The sequence below is a fragment of the Grammomys surdaster genome, unplaced genomic scaffold, assembly GCF_004785775.1.
Source record: "Grammomys surdaster isolate TR1022 unplaced genomic scaffold, NIH_TR_1.0 126086, whole genome shotgun sequence".
Classification (NCBI taxonomy): domain Eukaryota; kingdom Metazoa; phylum Chordata; class Mammalia; order Rodentia; family Muridae; genus Grammomys; species Grammomys surdaster.
In genome coordinates this window covers 3,010,251-3,019,356 of record NW_021620894.1, presented here as the reverse complement: position 1 = coordinate 3,019,356, position 9,106 = coordinate 3,010,251, and positions in this window count along the sequence as shown.

Genomic DNA, 9,106 nt, shown 5'->3' with positions numbered 1-9,106 from the left:
CTCCCTCCTCCTCCCTCCCCCTTCCCCTCCCCTCCCCTCTGCCTTCCCCTGCCCCTTCCCCTCCCCCTCTCCCTCTCCCTCTCCCTCCCCCCTTCCCCTCCCCCTCCCCTCCCCCTTCCCCTCTCCCTCTCCCTCCCCCTTCCCCTCCCCCTCCCCCTCCCCCTTCCCCTCTCCTTCTCCCTCTCCTTTCTCTCTCTTCCTATCCCAGATTGATTTTTGTCTTTTGACCTCTGCCACAATGAAGTCAGCTGCCACATGTTCCTGCCGCTACATCTTCCCCACCAAGATAAATGGAAAATGCTCTGAAATTGTGAGCACAACTAAATCCTCCTTGAAGCTGCTTCCAGTGGTGCTTTGCCATAGCAAGGAGGAAAGCAACTGATCAGACAGCACTGACCTTTCCAAGCAAGGGCATGAGTGGAGTGGTCAGCTGTGGTTACAGAAAAGAATGGCTTCTTCCAGGTAGCCTTGCTTGTGACTTCTGACCTTCAGTAGGGTTACCGAAGCCCTGGTGTCTTTAGAAACAAAGTCAGCACTTCAGAGCCATTTGCCAGAATAAAAAGAGTTAAACACATGCATGTGACTAACCCTTAATATGATCTTAATAACTAAGATTTCAACCTCCTGGAGTCAACACCATTGCAATCCTCATTTGAGTCTCAGGAAACTAAATTCAGTAGAGGTTAGATGATGTTGACACTTAACTTATATACAGGATCGCCGCCGTCCTTTGTTTCTAGGTGTTTGCTTTTTAAATTTCTCTGCAGCACCATCAGATTTTTTTGAATCTTATTTTAATTTTTAATTAAATTTAATTTTTAATTTTTATGTGTAAGTGTGCGTGTCTCTGTATGTCGGTATGTACGTGAGTGTGCAGGTGCCTGTGAAGGCCAGAAGTGTTAGATTTCCCCTGAAGCTGGGGTGACTAGGGTTCTGGGATCTGAACTTGAGTGCTCTATGGGGACAGTACACACTCTTGACTGCTGTTCCACCTCTCCCGATCTAATCGCCTCAAGTTTTAATTGTCAATCTGGCACAGTCTAGAATCAGCTGATAAAGCTGTTAAGGAATTGTCTAGGTTAGGCTGACCAGTTGGCATTACTCTGAATGATTTTCTATTTAATTACATTAAATAATTTCATTTTAAATATAATTACAGCAATTTTTTGTCTTCCCTCCATATAGCCCCTCTCTCCAACTCCTTCCATGCCCACCTGCAACTCCCAAATTGATAGCTTTTTCTTCCCTGATTATAATTGTTATACACACACACACACACACACACACACACTGTGTGTGTGAGAGAGAGGTATACATGAATACATAAATACAACCCACTGAATCTGTGTTTGTTGTTTGTATGTATATGGTTTTTAGGGCTAACCATTCTATATTGAAGAGTTAGGGAGCGCATCCTTGGCTAACTCTTCCTTTTTCAGCAGTCACCCATTGCCTGTAGTTCCTTTTTTAAAGGAGAGTAAGGAAGGTTTACCCTCTTCCTTGTTAGCCTGTCTATTGATACTGCCATTGGTCTGGTCTTGTTTATGTAGACATATCTAGGAAAGACTGTTTTCACATTAGACTTCCTGATAATCTGACTCTTACAATCTTTCTGCCCTCTTCAGAGATTTTCCCTGAGCCGTAGATGCAGGAAGTGGGACATCAGTGTATCTAGTGGATCTCAGCTCCCTACAGTCCTGTGATCTCTTCCTTGTGTCTAACATGTGTGGTTTTCAGCTTTGGCCTCCATTTGCTGTACTGAGGAGCTTCCTTGATAAGGGTGATAGCTACATTTATCTGACAAGGGTGACTCATGAACCATGAATTATTTTCCTAATTGGGCTAACTGAGGTGGAAAGACCCACCCTGAGTGTAGGAAGCACCATTTGATGGTCTTGGCCCTAGTCTGAATGAAAGGGATAGGGCCAACAGAGCACTGGCGTGCATTAATTCATTGGGAGCATTGGTCTTGACTGTGGATGTAAAGTAACCAACTCTCTCAAGCTCCATCGGCTGTGATTTCTCTGCCACAATAGGCTATAACCTGGAACTGTAAGCTAAAGAAACCCTTCCCCCCTGTATTGTCAAGCTATTTTATCAGAACAATAGAAAAAAAATAATAAGACACCATAGTAGACCCAGATTTCCCCAACAGCTGTGTGGCCAGCACCAGTCAAACACAACCCCCCCCCCAAACTGAAAGGAGACAAAAGGAGGGACCTATGTTCAGGTCTTTTGAGACCATAGCAAGACTTTCTTCAAGTTTTGCACTTCTAAAAGTCCTTGTAAAAGAATGTGACTATGTCTGATATTTTGCAAAGGGATAGTGATGGACAAACTATGTCACACCAAGAGCCCCTGAAGTATGTAGCTGTCAGTTCCTTCCTCATGCTTCAGACCCATTTTTCCCTTCCCACCATGATGACAACCCTCCCCACAGCTCCAATTACACACATATCTACTTTTGCCTGACAACCTTATAACTGGTTGTCTGTGATATCTTCTCAGAAGCAAAGATTTGCCTTCAGATTCCCACATGGACACATGAGAATTCACTAATGCTTTCCCCACAACACACAATGGTAGAGACAGACTCACCTTTTCTATGTCTGTATCCCTTAGGGAGTGGCACCAGGACTCACTCACCTTCTCAATGATGGAGGAACCTGCACAGGAGAACTGAAACGAGAAACTTAACTACTGTTTTCCTCTGGATAAAGAAATACTGAATTTAAAAAAAAAAGATAATTTTCATTCATGTTTGTTTCATTCATGTAAACCCTAGTAAAATTCTTAAAAATAAATAAAATTAAAGATGTTCATAGTCTACAGTGAGACTATGACATCAACAGTGAGAAGATGGAATATTCATCAGTAACTATGAAGACAAATAGATTAAACAGAAGATACATAGGACCAGGGAACAGGAAAGTTACACCCCCAGAATGCATAGTTTTATCCAAAACAGATCCTAAAACAAAGGCAGGATTTTGACAGGAAGTGTGATTCTAAAACCTAATGCTGTTTCCAGGAAAGTAGCATTAGCAGAATTGTATAGCAGGGGAAACGGGATCTGAGATGAGTGAGTGATTTATCTGAATGTGGCATACACAGTGAGAGAGATAAAGGTGGACTATGTTGGCAAAATAACTGGCCGTCAATGCCCATTTAAGGTTTGCTGGATAACGGGACTGAAAAATGATAGGAAAAATGACACGGTTACATGTATTTAGAAAAGTAGATCTGGAGAGAAATAGGGAAACCGGAATGGGAGAAAGAGAAATGACTGCAGTAGCAGTAGTGAGTGGGAAGTTGGGGACCAGTCAGTGTAGGATACAGGAAGCTGGAGAAATTTGATGTTGGAGGAATCATGAGGCTATCGTTCATTCAAGATGGTCACTGAGAAGATGTGCAGTAAAGGAGAAAGAGTCTGTCTCATTGTGGCAGGTTCAGGTGCAGCGAACATTCAATACTGACCACAGAGGACATTAGTTCATCACATATATGTCCTATCGAGATGATAGCTGGAGTGGGTTTGGGGTAAAAACATAAAGGTCTTGGGTATTATTTGGCATGATTTAGGTTTGAGATGCTGATGCTGCTCACGGCATTGTAACTGAAGTCATGGAAGTAGCGTTTATGAAAGAGACGAGGTTAGAGAAGATCTAAATTTAGTGGGGTAGAGGAAGAAATGGAGCCAATAACAGACTGATCAAAGTGATTGGAGATCAAAGCACTATGGCATCAGGGAGTAAGTTCAGAGAAGGTTCCCTGTCAACAGGAAGTGATGTAGCAAGGGGAAATTTGTAGACAAGATGCCTTAGTGACCTTAGTCACTCCCAAGTGACCTTAGGAGGAGTTGTGTAGGAGAAGCAGGAAGGAAGTACACAGTAAAGGCTAAACAAGAAGTGCTGGAACTGAACTCGTGGGTGCAAGTGGAGCTTTTCTATGTTCAGAACATTTGATAGAATAAGAAAAAGGACAAAGAAATGATTAGATCATAGGAGAAGTAAGGGATGACCGTATGGGCAAAACCGAGACAGAGAGGGAAAGATGGAAGATTCAAGAAAGAGAGAGCTGTTGGAAGGGCACAGTACTGGGTAAGGGACTTGGATCAAGAGCACCCACTGTGACTGGTAAGGCTCAGATTTAGGGATGGAGGAGGATCAGGAGGAGGAAGAACGATACACTGAGGTAGGAAGAGTTTGAAGTTACTCAAATGACAGAAAAAAAAATACGTCAGTGAAACCGTTGATAGAATCATCTGTCATGACAGGTGAGCAGGACAGAACTCAAAGAGAATGAGAATAAGATAGAAACCTTTCTGGAAAGTAGGAGGAGAGATTAATTAAAGGCCAATGAAGGTATTTATGAATCTCAGTAGACTCAATAGACAGATGGCTCTGGAGGTTCATCACCAACACTCAGGCACTACCCCTGAAGACCAGGGCAAACAAAGTAGGACACAACTTCAAAGTGTTGAAATAACCCAGGGTATTAGTAACTATATTTGTGAAGTAACTAGTGGTATTGAGCACCACAGAGATGATAGAAAAGGAGACTAGTGGGCTGAGGGACCTGGCTCAGTGGGTCAAACATTTAGTGTACAATAATGAGGACCTGCGTCCAGATTCCCAACACCCACATAAGAAGCTAGATTTGGTGACTCATGCCTAATCCCAGTAGTGTGAGGAGGAGGCAGAGGACCTCAGAGGCTCATTGGTCAGCCATTTTTGCCAATTGGCGACTCTAGGTTCAGTGAGAGATCCTGTTTCAAAATAGTGATTGATGATGGTGGTGGTGAAATAGAAAGTGGTAGATGGAAGAAGACATCACCCTGTATCACAGTTGCATAAAGAAATGTTTGGTATTGAAGGGTTAATAGAAATGTCACTTCTAGCAGACTAACAGTAGAAAGAGCCAGGAGAGCAGGTCGGCTAGTTCTAGGGCTTTGTGCTATAAGAACAAGAACTTGGCTGACCACAAAGTAGATGATGTAAATGATATGGTTGAATAAGACTGAGCCTTGAGAAAAAAAAAAAGACCTATACTTCCCCATGATTGTTCCCTGAACTCTGGCACTTTCCACAGTTACCCCTCCCCAATCCTCCTGGGTTGTGGTTTTTTTCCTTTAAATATCCTACTTTCCCTGAGCTGGGGGTCGAGCTCCTCTGCCCCTGGGTGGGGTATGGGGTCGCAGCCTCGGAGCGCTGATTAAAATATACCTCTTGCTGTTACATCAAGATCGGTGTCTCTGAGTCTTTTGAGTGGTTGTGAGTTCTCGTGGCTTGAGTGGGGGTCTCCCCTCCCCAGGGGGCCTTTCAGTATAAGGACAGTGAAGCTTCCATGAAGAATCTGTATGTGCACTTGTTCATCCATGTAAGTGCATATAAAGGCCAGAGGTTGATGCTGGGTGTCTCCCTCACTCACTTCTCTGCCTACTTTTTGAGGTAGACTCTCTCACTGAACCATTTTGGCTAGGTTGGCTGGGCCATGAGCCTTGGCCATTTTTATTTATTTATTTTTGTTCTTTTGTTGTTGTTGCTTTCTTTCTTGAAATTATAATATAATCACATCATTTGCCCCTTCCCTTTTCTCCCTCCAAACCTTTCCATATACCCATCAGTCTTAGTTAGGATTTCATTGCTGTGAAGAGACACCATGACAGTGGCAACTCTTATAAAAGAAAGCATTTAATTGGGCTAGCTTACAGCATGTATATAGAGAGATCTTTCTGAGTGGCTTTTGATCTCTTTTCTTCCTTTCTATCATCTCTGCTTCCCTTTCTTTTTCCCTCTTTCCCTCCCTCCCTCTCTTCTCTGGCCCCTCCCCTTTCTCCACTACTCCTTCTTCCTTGATGGCAGGAAGGAGGTAGAAAAACAGCTAGAAATCTATTCCAAGTGATGTAATCTATTTATCCTGCTTAGTGGCCTGTTGTTGATAAGCCCTGGCTTCCACTTCTCGACAGCCTGGCTCAGCTGCCTGGAAACCCCTAGCTCACCAACAGCTTTCCTGGAGTTTCCTGTCCAGGTGGCCTGGTGCTCATTCCAATGTAGTAAGGTAAGATGGGCATCACGAGAGCTGCCACATTGGAGGGCTTTATTTAGACTCCTTCTTTCTTCTTTCAATTCACATGACTTGCCTTGTCTCAAGAAAGGCTCCAGGCTGGCAAAAAATACTTGAGCTTTGAAACCAGGGCCACTGGTGGAGGGCATCTTTTTTTGACCCCATAACCACAATGATAAGACCCCAGCACCCCATCCTTCAGTATGACTGCTCCTCAGGAGGCTGTTGACAACACGTCATCAGACCTGGACACCTGCTACTTGTTTGACTTGGACCAGCTCTGGGTTCCTTTCTCCAGTACATTCCCATTCATGATGCCATCTGACCCTGACCTGGGCATTGCCTTTGTTAACCATCATAGAGGGAGGTAATTTGTTCTAGCATCTAGGATATGAAAGAGTCAATGTTGGCAGGTGACTATGATGCTCAGAGGCAGGAACAGTTGATCACCAATCATTTTCTTGTAGACATCAAAGCAAGAAGAAATGGATGGTAGACTATAAGCAAGTTTTTAACTCAGATACAATATAAAAACATTTGATTCTGAGAGCATTTTCAAAAGTTCAGCTTAATGTGTCTTGAGTGAGTGAAACCATAATCCTATGGCAAACGTTTCAAGGAACTTTTTTTCTGCTTTTTTTTTTTTAATTAAAAGAAAAACACGCATACTATTTTCTACACAAAAGAGCATGAAATTAGGGGAGAAAATACAATGATGACAGAGAAAACTATGGTGCACCCAAACTCTTTGCAGCCTGAAAAGTTATACTCTAAACATGTTTTATACATAAGCCTCATTTCTCCAGGGAGCAGCTGCATTTGGGCAACCGTGAAAAGGTCAAGGAGCTGAAGAGGGAGAGAGAGCATATTAATTCATTTTCCCATTTCTGTGAAAAATATATGACAAAAGCTTAAAGAAGAAAGAGCTTATTTCAGATCACAGTTGAAGGGTGCAATTCATCTTGGTGGGAAAGGTATGAGGGCATGGATTTGAGGTAACCGGTGACATTGCAGCCAGGAAGCAGAGACAGATGAGTGAGTACGCGTGGCTAGCATGCCCTCCCCCACCCCTAATCCCTCTATAGTGGTTTGAATAGGCGTGGCCTCTGATAGAGTCATGTGTTTGAATGCTTGGTCCATGAGGAGTGGCACTATTAAGAGGTGTGACCTTGTTGGAGTAGGTGTGGTCTTGTTGGAGGAAGTATGTCACTGTGGGATGGGCTTTGAGGTCTCATATATGCTCAAGCCATGTTGTCTTAGGGTTTTACTGCTGTGAACAGACACCATGACCAAGGCAACTCTTATAAGGACAACATTGAATTGGGCTGGCTTACAGGTTCAGAGGTTCAGCCCCATCAAGGAGGGGACATGGCAGCATCCAGGCAAGCATAGTACAGGAGGAGCTGAGGTTCTACATCTTCATCTGAAGTCTGCTAGCAGAATATTTACTTCCAGGCAGCTAAAATGAAGGTCTTAAAGCCCACAGCCACAATGAGACACCTATTCCAATAAGGCCACACATACTCCAACAGGACCACTCCTTTTATTAGTGCCACTCCCTTGGCCGAGCTTATACAAACCATCACACACGCCCAGTGTGGTTCATAGTCTCCTGCTGCCTTGAGATCAAGATGTAGACCTCTCAGCTCCTTCTCCAGCACCATGTTTGCCTGCACACTGTCATGCTTCCTGCCATGCTGATGATGGACTAAACTTCTGAAACTGTAAGCCTGTCCCAATGAAATGGTTTTCTTTGTAAGAGTTGCTGTCTTCATGTTGTCTCTTCACAGCAATGAAACCCTAAGACATTTTATCTCTTAAAAGAGTTTTTTAAATTTATGTGTAAGCATGTGTATCTCTGTGAATGTATGCTAAATGTGTTTGAGTGCCTGGAGGGACCTGTATAGGGTGTCAGATCTCTTGGAGATGAAGTTACAAGTATTTATGAACCATCTAACATAGGTTCTAGAAATAAAATTCAGTTCCTTTGCAAGAACAGTCAAAGTTCTTAGCTATTGAGCCATCTCTCCAGCTCTATTTTCTAATTTTAATGGAATGGTGTCCCCTTTTCATGAACCCAGTGTAGAAAATCCTTCACAGGCGTGCCCAGAGTTTTGTGTCCCTGGTAATTCTAGATTCTGTGAAGTTGGCAATCCATGTTAACCATTACAGAAGGAATGGGCACCACACTGTACATCCTGTACACTTCTCTTCACTCTTCAAGTTCCTAGGGAAAGTCTGTGTCAGTACTGTGAGTTGGGAAAAGTAGCTTTTCTTCCCCTTGAAGTGTAGGTTTGAAGAGACAAGTACAATGGGGCCCTAGTTTCATATGTCTGGACTAAACTTAAGAATAAATCTTCTTATGTATTCTAGACCCCAAGCTCAGACCCTGAAGGTGGATTATACAGCCCATGCTTCCAAACTCTTCATTACTTGCCAAAATATTTATCTCCTTAGGAACAAAGGAAGCTCGGCACTTCCTTATAATGGTTGCATTATTTCCAAAAATATTCCTATATATAGTGTTGAGTGGAATTTCCAGATGCACGGCAATGTTCCATTAGGCCACTTCGATGAGTTAATAGAAAGCAATAGTAGACACTTCACATATAAAATTTTTAAGTCAGTCTTTCATGACCCAATTAACTACAATCCATCCTATACTCTGTTCTGGGCAGTCGCTAACCACATTGATTTAGTAGTCACTACCATGGCTTGTGAAAGAGTTGTTTAAACTATGTTCCGTGTTCTCAAGGAACTTAGTAAAGACAACTTCAGCCGTTGCTTCTTAGATGCCACCTACCTTTTAAAAGACTGTTTTTAATTTATTCATTGACAAACAATCCATCTTCACCTCCCTCTGGGGTCCTCCTCCCACCTTCATGTCCTTTTCTGTTTTCAAAATTTTTATAGCCCCTAAAGTCTAATTAGTGATGCCTGGAGCAAGAGTAACCTACCAGCAGGACATGCCTGGGTGAAAATGGCTTCCTAAGCTAGGTGTGGTACCATTGCATTCATGAGCTCACAGTATCTATGATTA